General features: G+C 38.7%; 6 non-coding genes across 6 annotated transcripts; all 6 read left to right on the top strand.

The window, feature by feature from the left end:
* The first annotated feature begins 1,777 nt into the window (after positions 1–1,777).
* On the top strand, positions 1,778–1,967 carry LOC141227218 (U2 spliceosomal RNA). The gene has a single exon (XR_012294309.1). It is a non-coding gene; the product is annotated as a U2 spliceosomal RNA (small nuclear RNA).
* Positions 1,968–9,048: 7,081 nt separating this feature from the next.
* Positions 9,049–9,239, top strand: LOC141227015 (U2 spliceosomal RNA). Its single transcript, XR_012294127.1, has one exon. It is a non-coding gene; the product is annotated as a U2 spliceosomal RNA (small nuclear RNA).
* Positions 9,240–10,354: 1,115 nt separating this feature from the next.
* Positions 10,355–10,545, top strand: LOC141226945 (U2 spliceosomal RNA). Its single transcript, XR_012294058.1, has one exon. It is a non-coding gene; the product is annotated as a U2 spliceosomal RNA (small nuclear RNA).
* A 1,116-nt stretch (positions 10,546–11,661) lies between these two features.
* On the top strand, positions 11,662–11,852 carry LOC141227208 (U2 spliceosomal RNA). The gene has a single exon (XR_012294300.1). It is a non-coding gene; the product is annotated as a U2 spliceosomal RNA (small nuclear RNA).
* A 1,112-nt stretch (positions 11,853–12,964) lies between these two features.
* LOC141227013 (U2 spliceosomal RNA) lies at positions 12,965–13,155 on the top strand. The gene has a single exon (XR_012294125.1). It is a non-coding gene; the product is annotated as a U2 spliceosomal RNA (small nuclear RNA).
* Positions 13,156–14,270: 1,115 nt separating this feature from the next.
* On the top strand, positions 14,271–14,461 carry LOC141227197 (U2 spliceosomal RNA). The gene has a single exon (XR_012294292.1). It is a non-coding gene; the product is annotated as a U2 spliceosomal RNA (small nuclear RNA).
* The last annotated feature ends 112 nt before the right edge of the window (positions 14,462–14,573 follow it).

Genomic DNA, 14,573 nt, shown 5'->3' with positions numbered 1-14,573 from the left:
AGGTTTGTAGTGTACCAGGCAGAAGTATTTCAGAGGTTTTAAACGTATTAAGGGATGTAATTTGGTATTCCAGAGACCGGGGTCAAAATGTAGCTCTTTTAGCCCTAGATTTTGAAAAAGCTTTCGATAGAGTCTCTCATAGATTTCTTTTTAGAGTTTTAAAAAGAATGGGTATCCCTAATATGCTTTTAAATTGTATTAAGATTTTATATAAAAATTGTTTTAGTCAAATTTCTCTTAATGGCTTTTTAACAGATGGAGTTCCCCTTGAGTCCGGAGTGAAGCAGGGATTTCACTTGTCGCCCATCCTGTTCATCTGCGCCATGGAGCCCCTGCTGAGCGCAATAAGGAAAGACAAAGTGATTAGAGGGGTTCCTGTTCCTGGCGGAGGTGGCAGTGATGTGAGAGTCTTTGGCTACATGGATGACGTGACGGTTGTGTGCGTGGACCCTGCTTCCCTCCGGAGGGCGGTGTTGCGCATTGAATTTTTTTCCCAGGCATCCGGGTTTAAACTTAATTTAAATAAATCTGAATGTCTGACTTTGGGATCCTGGGACACCGCCCAACTCCCGCAGCTCACTATAAAACGAGACAATGTAAAAATTCTTGGAGTTGTTTTTAACGAGGAGAATGTGGGAACTCAAAGCTGGGAGAATGTCATAGAAAAAATGTCAAAGAAAATATCATTTTGGGGTTTGAGGTCCCTAACAATGGAGGGGAAAATTTTAATTATAAAATCAGTGTTGTTACCCCTCATACTGTATATAGCTATGGTGTACCCCCCCTCTGATGTTTTAATTAAAAAAATGACTAGGATGATCTTTATGTTTTTATGGAACTCCAAAATGGAAAAATTAAGGCGAGAAATAATGAGGAAGAATAAAATGAACGGCGGAAGGGATGTCCCCGACTTACATATTTATTTGTATTTAAATTATTTCTGCTTTTGTTTCAAACATTTTAATGGTAATAGTGCGCTAAGTTATTTTTTAAAATATACTTGTGGGATGATTTTTAAAAGATGGTTTAAGTTGTCGTTGAATTCCCCTGTTTTACTATGCCCCCCCAAACACCAAGCAATCTTAGAAAAGACTGTTCGATTTTATAGCCTTGGTGATTTTAAAATGGACATTTTTAAAGACCGCAAGAAGCTTTTATCTTTTCAGAGGAGGAATGAAGATGTGACCCCCATAGTAAATTTCTCAGAAGAGAGGTCGAAGCAAGTTTGGAAGAATGTCTTCGGAAAATTTTTAGCAAATGGACATAAGGACATCGCATGGATGGTGGTCCACCAGTGCCTCCCCACCAGAGAGTTTCAACACAGGAGAGGCCTGGTGGCCAGAGCCAAATGCCCCAGAGACTCATGTGTTAATGACGAAACCACCTTGCACCTTATGTGGAATTGCCCGTTTGCACAGGAACTTTGGCACAAAGTTGGGATTCTTTTAAAATGGACTTGCGGTTTAAGAGATTTTAACCATGAATATGTTTTATATGGCCTTTTTAAATGTCCGACCCCTCAACAGTATTGTATATGTTGGTGTATGATTAACTGTTTTAAAGACGCCCTTTGGAAGGCACGCAATATTTTACTTTTTAAACGTGATGCTATTTCTGTGAAGGATTGTCTTAAAATTGCTTTTAGTCAGATGTATATTTATTACTTGAGGGATGTCAAATGTATTGGGAGGAGGGATGCTAATCGTATATGGGGTTTTTATGGGTGGAATTCTGTGTTTTATTAATGTATTTGTGTTGCTGTTTTTGATTGTAAACCATCTTTTACGCACATAATAAAATATGTTGAAACCTGATCTGTTCTTATCAGTTTAATATCTGATACGTCCCCTATCTGGGGACCATATATTAAATGGATTTTTAGAACAGGGAGATGGAAAAAGAGCTTGCTCTGTCCACTCCACGCATTGACCTGGTATTGCAGTATCTCCAGGACCGGTGCACCCCTTCTTTAATGCAGTTTCTAAAATCAGAAAGAATTGAATTCAATGTTTTTTGTTCATTTTGCTTGTTTGTCGGATTTTGGGATGGACTCTTTGGCTTTGCTTTTCTTCTCCTCATTGGATTTTTCATGTTCAAAGTTGCAGAAGCCAGATTACAAGATCATTTTGGTTCAACTTCAGCAACTGTGCATTGCATTGCCATGTAATGTGATGCAATGCTATCTTTCTAGCTCTCCCTTTTTACTTCCTTTTGGATAAACAGACATATTAGGCAAGCATTTTGGAGCTTTCACCTAAATAACTACAGGTGGTGAGATAAGCTGCACAATATAATTGACCTTTCAGTATATTGTTGCACACACACCATCTATTTAGCAAATGCCCTTGTTATCAACAGCAGCCTTTTAAACTCACCTGAGCTAACAGGTATGTGCGCTGGTTACTCTGCTGCGCTTAAAATTTCTTTTTTGGTTTGCTACAATGCCTTTTCTGAAACGTTGTCTCCTTCTGCTGGAACACTGACTTCTTTCATTTAATGCCTGCAGACTATAAAAGAGAACCCAACCCAAAAAGTTTGGTTGATTAGTCTGTGGCATTCTGTTAAACTGTTGCTTATGGCGGTCTCTGTGAGCTTCTCAGCGACATTCAGCCAGCCAGGTATCCTGCCTGCAGTAGATGGAATGTGGCAATGGAACGCTGGCTGCGCGTGTCATAATAGGCTCTGAGCCTTTATATACCTGTGCACAGCAGCAGCCACCTTCAGTCTGCTGCTGGACAGCCAGCAGCAGCAGCAGCAGGAGAGGTATGTAATCAGGAGCCCTCCTGCTAAGGGTAGACAGCTGCTCGTTCCACCCCACCCCCCGCCTTAATTGGTTCTCCTCCCTTCCAACGGTGTTGAGGCGGGTGGGAACAGCAGGGGGTGAAGGTGCTGTGTTTAAAGAGGTGGAGTTATTGTAAAATAATACTCTTCTCTGTATTATTTTTTCTACTGAGGACTTCTCAAAGTATCAATATCACGATATTCTTATAAAAAAATGTATCTATTTATTCTTGGATTGTCCATTAAAAAGAATCAGATTGCAGCAGGTACATATAATAATTAGTTATAAAGTAATTGTCCATTTGTCCATAATTAGCTTAATTGTTGAGATTCACCCATCTTTCCTTGGATCCTGGCTGGTAAATCATGTCTTTGTCCAGCACGTGTCCAGGCCTACATGTCAGATACGTCTCAGCATGAAGATTCTTCTTGTGGGGTGGGAAGAGCAAGAGAGAGCCCCCCCTTTCTGTACCATGGGCTTTTATAACCAGTCGTATGGACACCTGTTCTACATATGGTGGTGAACCAAAAATACACACACAAATAGCGCATGTCAACTAGACACGATGGCTGATGCAATCCTTGTATAGAACTCAAATTTAAGAAAAATGATTATCGATTATTAATTAACATTCCAAATGAATTTCCATAATTAACCATTTAACATTTCCCCCTTTTTTGAGAATAAAAGGATTTAAACTGAAAATTCTCAAAAGAAGATACATTCATCAATCATTTTTTCCTTTCCTTCTTCCTTGGCAATATCATTAAATTTCCATAATAATAATAATAATATCAATAATAGTATCAGATATAAGGATGTGAATTCATGTTATGGTAAGCCGTGACTAATATTCATTTAATATGTATAATTATACTTCCCTATATCTAAATTGAAGTAATCACGGGTCCCATCGTCATCGTCTGATGTCATCGGGTCGTCGTCTCGTCTTCTTCTTGGTTCTTTTATAACACAGTCTTTAGATGAAAACTCCTTTGAAACAAATTATAGCGTGTAGATATTGTACAGCCCATAATTGTATTCATCATTGTGCAGTCTATAAACTGTACTCTTTATTAGAAAGATCATGTGTCAATTGATAAGAAACAAAGTCCATGGATGAAATGTAGCTTTAATATCTGTGTGATGTCACCTGGACTTACGTAGTTCTGGAATCCTCTGTGTTGTCCGCACTGGTCTCGTGTCACTTTTGGAACAGATGTGACGTCTTTGGTCAGTAAAGCAAGGGTTAACTTGACACTTCCCTGCTTTATATAGCCCCATAACCAGTACTCAGTCCTTTATATACAGGACACATATGCCAGGTATTACCTGCTCACCAGCTTTCATTGAAGCGTTGCAGGTGATAGGAAACCACTGGAACGTGATGAAACTTGAGCACAACACAGTTCATATAGGATCATCGTCCTCTGCCGTACCGGTGATCAGTGGTGTGGATTGTATCTGACACAGTCTATGATCACTCAGCATTCACACCTGTCACCTTCTGAGACTTCCGGATATCGGTTGCTTCTTCTTGTAACTTTTGAGAATCTCTTTAATTTATAAATATGAAAAGTCTTTATTAAGATAGAATTCATAATTGCGATGTCTTGATTGAAGTCTTCATTCCCTAATCTGATACCAAATCTGGCAGTTTTTCCTAACCTATAATATCACAGCGTACCATAGCAATCAGCAATATCCATCTAATTATTATCAAAATATTAAAATAAATTATGTTTGGAATAATAAACAATAATAGATAATAATTCATTATTAATCAAGTTCTCCATATGATAGAACATTTTTATGTCATAGGTGTAATTACCTTTTCCAACCCATAGGTGTCAGTGTGTTTTGAAACAACAAGTGTTTATATCTTTATTAAACAAATAATATGAAAGAATGCATACTCCTGAACTAAAATGAATAAATATATGAATGTATGAATGAATGAATTATTGTGTTTACTCAAAAAAATTGAAACATTTTTCTTATATTAATTCATATCATCATTATATTTAATGAAGCAATATTCTTTGTACTAGACATTACCCCATTAAATATTAATGTGTTTTCTCAATTGAAATATTGAACTGAATTAAAATCAAAAATTGAAAATTAAAACTGAAAAATGGAAAAATAAGAAAATAAGTAAGAATAAAAATTTAAAAATGAAAAATAAAAATAAGAATAAAAATGAAAATAAAAATAAGGACTTTAAATTTTAATGACAAATGCAGAGTAATTATATTCTCCATAAAAAAATACCCTTATATCTCCATTATCTGGATGATTTCATATTTGTCATAACCTTGTATCACCAAAAAATTATTAAACTATGCAACTTTGCATGTAATACCCTTCTTAATTATATCATTGTACCTTATTATTGTTTCTTCTTTATTAAAATGTGTAAAAAATAAGTATTGATCAAAAGTGATTATGTAATCAGGATCAAAAACACATTTTCCCCCTTAATACCAAAAAATATTATTTTATAAAATGTATGTATATATCAGAACCAAATTAAAAATAGTTATTCTTCTAGAAATATTGTGCATAAATTTCATATCGATGAGTTGCATAGATTTGTCTAAAGAGAGGTGTGTACCTATTTAGGTAACCATTAAAAATAATATCATAGTTATTCAAGAATATTATCATGTGGAAAATTATTCTAAATGTAAATTTGCTTTGTAAACCATTTTGATGTGTGGTTGCCCTTATCCACTATTAGTTAAATCAAGAAATAATAATTATTAAAGAAATATAGAAGTATATATATATGTAGATAATACCTAATTATGTATTATAATTTTTCTCAGAATTAAATATATTTTTGTACCTTCACATAAAGAAACATTTTTTTTTTAAACATACAAACGTACGAGGCCTCTGTCACATCAATCACACTTAGCAGCTGCTGATTTACTCATCTGTCACCTTCACTCTGACATTCACAGATCTGTTCAACTCAAACATTCCACATATGAAGTTTTAGATATATATATATATTTAACCCAAAATTGTTGTATCCCAATTTATTAATGCGCATTTCCATATCAATTAAATATCTTAATATTCTTTGAATATTTCCCAAATACATATTATATAATATGAAAGTACGTATTTGAAATTTCAAACACTTGAAAAAAAAACTTTTGTCTTGCAAAAAAATAGAAATGTCCTTAGGTTCCTTTTTTTTTTACTCACTGGCTGCCCGGTCTTAAGTTGCATCAGCTGGAAATAGAATGAATGGGATCTATACTATTAGCTCAAAGTTCAAAGGCCGCAGCTGTCACACGTCATGCTGTAAAGCTACCCCAATCAGCACGAACACTTCATGCACAGAAAATATTAGCAACACAAAAGAATTAATAAGTATTACATGTATTATAGTCCAACTAGTTATATTGTTAATTTTTTAAAATGTAACACATATAAATCATGCAATTTTTCCACTTCCTGTGTGAATAAAGAAATAAATCCATTTTAGAGTTGTTTGATCAAATCCTGCTTTGGAATGAAACCTCTAAGGAAATATAAGAAAATAAAATTAAATATCAAATTCATACAGAAACAGAATTATTTAAATATCTTATATCTATATTGGTTGGTTCTAATGTAATTCAAAATATTGTTACTTAAATTTATATATGAAGTTCTAATTTATTAATTAATATATATATTTTATAAACATATATATAAATACAATTATACACAATATCTACTTAGACAAGTGTGTATATATATATATATACATACATGAACTACTAGAAACTATGTAACTACAATTTTACTGTATAAGATTATAAATAAATATTGAGACATTGTATAACATTTTGATACAACATCATAATTACAGTTTTTCCTTAGCCACTCCCTAAACCAAATCTTCTGTCTCTCTCAAATATCTCCAGGAACGCCCTATTTAGGAAAGACATTTTTCTATCCTTCAAAACCTCAGAGAACTGCCTATTCTTCTGTCCACATTCCATGATGTCACTGTGAGCCGGTCGTCTCACTTGTCTCTGTTCATCAGTTTCGGCCATTTTCCTTTTTAGAGAATCACAGTTCTGACTGAGAATGAACTCATTCTGTGAAGAGATTGATTTTTCAATCATTTTATATGGCTTATAACAGATATGAAATCTCCTGCGTATTTGATAGAGTTCACTATGGGGATGACTCAGTCTAGGAGAGTTTGATATTGGCTTTTGGTAAGATTTTACCTTTCCTGGTTTTATAAAATTAACTTGATTTATTTTCTTTGCACAATTCTCATGTTTTCTAACAGAATCCAGCAACTGCGCACATTTGAATAGGGATTCTTTTTGTGACCCTATAACTCTAGATACTGGATCTAGGAATTTGAATTTTTGTACAAAAGTTGTTATCATATGTTGTACTTTTCCATTTTTGATAAGAGCTTTATACAACCGTTCAAACATGGACATGAATGTATATGTACATTCCTTCCTACCAATCCTTAGTTTTTGCAGATCTTCTATGTTGGGAAAATCCTTTGTGACACAATAAATCAAATATCTTAATCTGTCCGAATCATTTTCCCATCCATTAGGAGAGTCATTTTCACAGGGCATTAAATGTAAACGTCTGGACAATGTCACAGGAATCCATATTTTAAATAATTGATTCCTCTCCTCATTGGATAAATCAAACTTATCAGAGAAGCTCTCAAACGTCTCTGAATTTCTACAGGCATGGATTTTGACATCATATTTTGGCATGATTTTGTATAATTTCAGCAAATTTTTCCTCATTTTCATTTGGAGTTGAGCCTGGGTAATTCCTGAATTCTCTGATATTTTTAGTGGCTCTTGTACGTCCGCTCCTCCTACGTCACTCACGTCTCCTCCCACATCACCTAATATGTCAGTTTCTCGTATGTCAGTCATGTCTCCTCCCATGTCAGGTTTCTGTATGTCCGTCTCTTGGTCAGACCCAAGGTCACCTTCAGTTACACACACGTGTCTTACTTCTTGTTCATTTTCCACATTACAGTCAGAATCATTGTCACTATCTGTCACTGTTTCTACACAATTTTCCTGCTTAGAACTTTCAAGTACAAAATTATGAAATACTTGTACAAGATGTAGAATATTCCGCAATTTGTGTTTCTCTCTATTTACCAATTTAGAAGTTAACTGTAAATTCTGCAATTCACATTCTTTGTATAAACTGAGCCACAAAACGTCTATGTCATTTCCTACATTAATTTGAAAATGAATATTACTTTGTTTAGCAAAAGAAGAAATGATATCCATATTTTGCTTACCTTAAGATTCCTTAGCTTTTCTTTATCAGCACGTCCTGTCTTCAGTTCGTCTGATTCTGTTCCTTGTTAGTACCTCTGCTTCCCGTTAGTCCTCAGTCTATAGGTCCTTTCTGCTTCTCGTGACAAATTAGTGAATTTACTGACACGTGAACAACAGCTGTTCAGCTCGTCAGGACTTCCCCCCGTGTTCACGGAAGAAATTCACTTACTTAATTTTAAAAAAACGAAAAAACAGGATTGGCTGGCTCACCATTGTAAAATAATACTCTTCTCTGTATTATTTTTTCTACTGAGGACTTCTCAAAGTATCAATATCACGATATTCTTATAAAAAAATGTATCTATTTATTCTTGGATTGTCCATTAAAAAGAATCAGATTGCAGCAGGTACATATAATAATTAGTTATAAAGTAATTGTCCATTTGTCCATAATTAGCTTAATTGTTGAGATTCACCCATCTTTCCTTGGATACTGGCTGGTAAATCATGTCTTTGTCCAGCACGTGTCCAGGCCTACATGTCAGATACGTCTCAGCATGAAGATTCTTCTTGTGGGGTGGGAAGAGCAAGAGAGAGCCCCCCCTTTCTGTACCATGGGCTTTTATAACCAGTCGTATGGACACCTGTTCTACATATGGTGGTGAACCAAAAATACACACACAAATAGCGCATGTCAACTAGACACGATGGCTGATGCAATCCTTGTATAGAACTCAAATTTAAGAAAAATGATTATCGATTATTAATTAACATTCCAAATGAATTTCCATAATTAACCATTTAACAGTTATGCAGATCTAAAACGCGTGGATTGCAGCAGCAGCAAGCCGAAAAGTGCAGGCATGTAAGGGATCTAGAGGTTGACAACATGTCTTCTTAACGGGAGTCCAGGAGCTCATCTCCACAAATGGACTTTTCAGGATCCTTGGGTGGCTCCGTAGTTTGAAACCAATTCTGGTTATCGCTTCTCGGCCTTTTGGCTAAGATCAAGTGTAGTATCTGTTCTTATCAGTTTAATATCTGATACGTCCCCTATCTGGGGACCATATATTAAATGGATTTTTAGAACAGGGAGATGGAAAAAGAGCTTGCTCTGTCCACTCCACGCATTTACCTGGTATTGCAGTATCTCCAGGACCGGTGCACCCCTTCTTTAATGCAGTTTCTAAAATCAGAAAGAATTGAATTCAATGTTTTTTGTTCATTTTGCTTGTTTGTCGGATTTTGGGATGGACTCTTTGGCTTTGCTTTTCTTCTCCTCATTGGATTTTTCATGTTCAAAGTTGCAGAAGCCAGATTACAAGCTCATTTTGGTTCAACTTCAGCAACTGTGCATTGCATTGCCATGTAATGTGATGCAATGCTATCTTTCTAGCTCTCCCTTTTTACTTCCTTTTGGATAAACAGACATATTAGGCAAGCATTTTGGAGCTTTCACCTAAATAACTACAGGTGGTGAGATAAGCTGCACAATATAATTGACCTTTCAGTATATTGTTGCACACACACCATCTATTTAGCAAATGCCCTTGTTATCAACAGCAGCCTTTTAAACTCACCTGAGCTAACAGGTATGTGCGCTGGTTACTCTGCTGCGCTTAAAATTTCTTTTTTGGTTTGCTACAATGCCTTTTCTGAAACGTTGTCTCCTTCTGCTGGAACACTGACTTCTTTCATTTAATGCCTGCAGACTATAAAAGAGAACCCAACCCAAAAAGTTTGGTTGATTAGTCTGTGGCATTCTGTTAAACTGTTGCTTATGGCGGTCTCTGTGAGCTTCTCAGCGACATTCAGCCAGCCAGGTATCCTGCCTGCAGTAGATGGAATGTGGCAATGGAACGCTGGCTGCGCGTGTCATAATAGGCTCTGAGCCTTTATATACCTGTGCACAGCAGCAGCCACCTTCAGTCTGCTGCTGGACAGCCAGCAGCAGCAGCAGCAGGAGAGGTATGTAATCAGGAGCCCTCCTGCTAAGGGTAGACAGCTGCTCGTTCCACCCCACCCCCCGCCTTAATTGGTTCTCCTCCCTTCCAACGGTGTTGAGGCGGGTGGGAACAGCAGGGGGTGAAGGTGCTGTGTTTAAAGAGGTGGAGTTATGCAGATCTAAAACGCGTGGATTGCAGCAGCAGCAAGCCGAAAAGTGCAGGCATGTAAGGGATCTAGAGGTTGACAACATGTCTTCTTAACGGGAGTCCAGGAGCTCATCTCCACAAATGGACTTTTCAGGATCCTTGGGTGGCTCCGTAGTTTGAAACCAATTCTGGTTATCGCTTCTCGGCCTTTTGGCTAAGATCAAGTGTAGTATCTGTTCTTATCAGTTTAATATCTGATACGTCCCCTATCTGGGGACCATATATTAAATGGATTTTTAGAACAGGGAGATGGAAAAAGAGCTTGCTCTGTCCACTCCACGCATTGACCTGGTATTGCAGTATCTCCAGGACCGGTGCACCCCCTTCTTTAATGCAGTTTCTAAAATCAGAAAGAATTGAATTCAATGTTTTTTGTTCATTTTGCTTGTTTGTCGGATTTTGGGATGGACTCTTTGGCTTTGCTTTTCTTCTCCTCATTGGATTTTTCATGTTCAAAGTTGCAGAAGCCAGATTACAAGCTCATTTTGGTTCAACTTCAGCAACTGTGCATTGCATTGCCATGTAATGTGATGCAATGCTATCTTTCTAGCTCTCCCTTTTTACTTCCTTTTGGATAAACAGACATATTAGGCAAGCATTTTGGAGCTTTCACCTAAATAACTACAGGTGGTGAGATAAGCTGCACAATATAATTGACCTTTCAGTATATTGTTGCACACACACCATCTATTTAGCAAATGCCCTTGTTATCAACAGCAGCCTTTTAAACTCACCTGAGCTAACAGGTATGTGCGCTGGTTACTCTGCTGCGCTTAAAATTTCTTTTTTGGTTTTCTACAATGCCTTTTCTGAAACGTTGTCTCCTTCTGCTGGAACACTGACTTCTTTCATTTAATGCCTGCAGACTATAAAAGAGAACCCAACCCAAAAAGTTTGGTTGATTAGTCTGTGGCATTCTGTTAAACTGTTGCTTATGGCGGTCTCTGTGAGCTTCTCAGCGACATTCAGCCAGCCAGGTATCCTGCCTGCAGTAGATGGAATGTGGCAATGGAACGCTGGCTGCGCGTGTCATAATAGGCTCTGAGCCTTTATATACCTGTGCACAGCAGCAGCCACCTTCAGTCTGCTGCTGGACAGCCAGCAGCAGCAGCAGCAGGAGAGGTATGTAATCAGGAGCCCTCCTGCTAAGGGTAGACAGCTGCTCGTTCCACCCCACCCCCCGCCTTAATTGGTTCTCCTCCCTTCCAACGGTGTTGAGGCGGGTGGGAACAGCAGGGGGTGAAGGTGCTGTGTTTAAAGAGGTGGAGTTATGCAGATCTAAAACGCGTGGATTGCAGCAGCAGCAAGCCGAAAAGTGCAGGCATGTAAGGGATCTAGAGGTTGACAACATGTCTTCTTAACGGGAGTCCAGGAGCTCATCTCCACAAATGGACTTTTCAGGATCCTTGGGTGGCTCCGTAGTTTGAAACCAATTCTGGTTATCGCTTCTCGGCCTTTTGGCTAAGATCAAGTGTAGTATCTGTTCTTATCAGTTTAATATCTGATACGTCCCCTATCTGGGGACCATATATTAAATGGATTTTTAGAACAGGGAGATGGAAAAAGAGCTTGCTCTGTCCACTCCACGCATTGACCTGGTATTGCAGTATCTCCAGGACCGGTGCACCCCTTCTTTAATGCAGTTTCTAAAATCAGAAAGAATTGAATTCAATGTTTTTTGTTCATTTTGCTTGTTTGTCGGATTTTGGGATGGACTCTTTGGCTTTGCTTTTCTTCTCCTCATTGGATTTTTCATGTTCAAAGTTGCAGAAGCCAGATTACAAGCTCATTTTGGTTCAACTTCAGCAACTGTGCATTGCATTGCCATGTAATGTGATGCAATGCTATCTTTCTAGCTCTCCCTTTTTACTTCCTTTTGGATAAACAGACATATTAGGCAAGCATTTTGGAGCTTTCACCTAAATAACTACAGGTGGTGAGATAAGCTGCACAATATAATTGACCTTTCAGTATATTGTTGCACACACACCATCTATTTAGCAAATGCCCTTGTTATCAACAGCAGCCTTTTAAACTCACCTGAGCTAACAGGTATGTGCGCTGGTTACTCTGCTGCGCTTAAAATTTCTTTTTTGGTTTGCTACAATGCCTTTTCTGAAACGTTGTCTCCTTCTGCTGGAACACTGACTTCTTTCATTTAATGCCTGCAGACTATAAAAGAGAACCCAACCCAAAAAGTTTGGTTGATTAGTCTGTGGCATTCTGTTAAACTGTTGCTTATGGCGGTCTCTGTGAGCTTCTCAGCGACATTCAGCCAGCCAGGTATCCTGCCTGCAGTAGATGGAATGTGGCAATGGAACGCTGGCTGCGCGTGTCATAATAGGCTCTGAGCCTTTATATACCTGTGCACAGCAGCAGCCACCTTCAGTCTGCTGCTGGACAGCCAGCAGCAGCAGCAGGAGAGGTATGTAATCAGGAGCCCTCCTGCTAAGGGTAGACAGCTGCTCGTTCCACCCCACCCCCTGCCTTAATTGGTTCTCCTCCCTTCCAACGGTGTTGAGGCGGGTGGGAACAGCAGGGGGTGAAGGTGCTGTGCTTAAAGAGGTGGAGTTATGCAGATCTAAAACGCGTGGATTGCAGCAGCAGCAAGCCGAAAAGTGCAGGCATGTAAGGGATCTAGAGGTTGACAACATGTCTTCTTAACGGGAGTCCAGGAGCTCATCTCCACAAATGGACTTTTCAGGATCCTTGGGTGGCTCCGTAGTTTGAAACCAATTCTGGTTATCGCTTCTCGGCCTTTTGGCTAAGATCAAGTGTAGTATCTGTTCTTATCAGTTTAATATCTGATACGTCCCCTATCTGGGGACCATATATTAAACGGATTTTTAGAACAGGGAGATGGAAAAAGAGCTTGCTCTGTCCACTCCACGCATTGACCAGGTATTGCAGTATCTCCAGGACCGGTGCACCCCTTCTTTAATGCAGTTTCTAAAATCAGAAAGAATTGAATTCAATGTTTTTTGTTCATTTTGCTTGTTTGTCGGATTTTGGGATGGACTCTTTGGCTTTGCTTTTCTTCTCCTCATTGGATTTTTCATGTTCAAAGTTGCAGAAGCCAGATTACAAGCTCATTTTGGTTCAACTTCAGCAACTGTGCATTGCATTGCCATGTAATGTGATGCAATGCTATCTTTCTAGCTCTCCCTTTTTACTTCCTTTTGGATAAACAGACATATTAGGCGAGCATTTTGGAGCTTTCACCTAAATAACTACAGGTGGTGAGATAAGCTGCACAATATAATTGACCTTTCAGTATATTGTTGCACACACACCATCTATTTAGCAAATGCCCTTGTTATCAACAGCAGCCTTTTAAACTCACCTGAGCTAACAGGTATGTGCGCTGGTTACTCTGCTGCGCTTAAAATTTCTTTTTTGGTTTGCTACAATGCCTTTTCTGAAACGTTGTCTCCTTCTGCTGGAACACTGACTTCTTTCATTTAATGCCTGCAGACTATAAAAGAGAACCCAACCCAAAAAGTTTGGTTGATTAGTCTGTGGCATTCTGTTAAACTGTTGCTTATGGCGGTCTCTGTGAGCTTCTCAGCGACATTCAGCCAGCCAGGTATCCTGCCTGCAGGAGATGGAATGTGGCAATGGAACGCTGGCTGCGCGTGTCATAATAGGCTCTGAGCCTTTATATACCTGTGCACAGCAGCAGCCACCTTCAGTCTGCTGCTGGACAGCCAGCAGCAGCAGCAGCAGGAGAGGTATGTAATCAGGAGCCCTCCTGCTAAGGGTAGACAGCTGCTCGTTCCACCCCACCCCCCGCCTTAATTGGTTCTCCTCCCTTCCAACGGTGTTGAGGCGGGTGGGAACAGCAGGGGGTGAAGGTGCTGTGTTTAAAGAGGTGGAGTTATGCAGATCTAAAACGCGTGGATTGCAGCAGCAGCAAGCCGAAAAGTGCAGGCATGTAAGGGATCTAGAGGTTGACAACATGTCTTCTTAACGGGAGTCCAGGAGCTCATCTCCACAAATGGACTTTTCAGGATCCTTGGGTGGCTCCGTAGTTTGAAACCAATTCTGGTTATCGCTTCTCGGCCTTTTGGCTAAGATCAAGTGTAGTATCTGTTCTTATCAGTTTAATATCTGATACGTCCCCTATCTGGGGACCATATATTAAATGGATTTTTAGAACAGGGAGATGGAAAAAGAGCTTGCTCTGTCCACTCCACGCATTGACCTGGTATTGCAGTATCTCCAGGACCGGTGCACCCCTTCTTTAATGCAGTTTCTAAAATCAGAAAGAATTGAATTCAATGTTTTTTGTTCATTTTGCTTGTTTGTCGGATTTTGGGATGGACTCTTTGGCTTTGCTTTTCTTCTCCTCAT

Source organism: Phyllobates terribilis, unplaced genomic scaffold (genome assembly GCF_046119375.1).
Source record: "Phyllobates terribilis strain yellow unplaced genomic scaffold, ASM4611937v1 Scaffold_416__1_contigs__length_1633014, whole genome shotgun sequence".
Classification (NCBI taxonomy): Eukaryota; Metazoa; Chordata; class Amphibia; order Anura; family Dendrobatidae; genus Phyllobates; species Phyllobates terribilis.
Note: the sequence above shows the minus strand (reverse complement) of the source record. Positions and strands in the feature narration are given on the sequence as shown.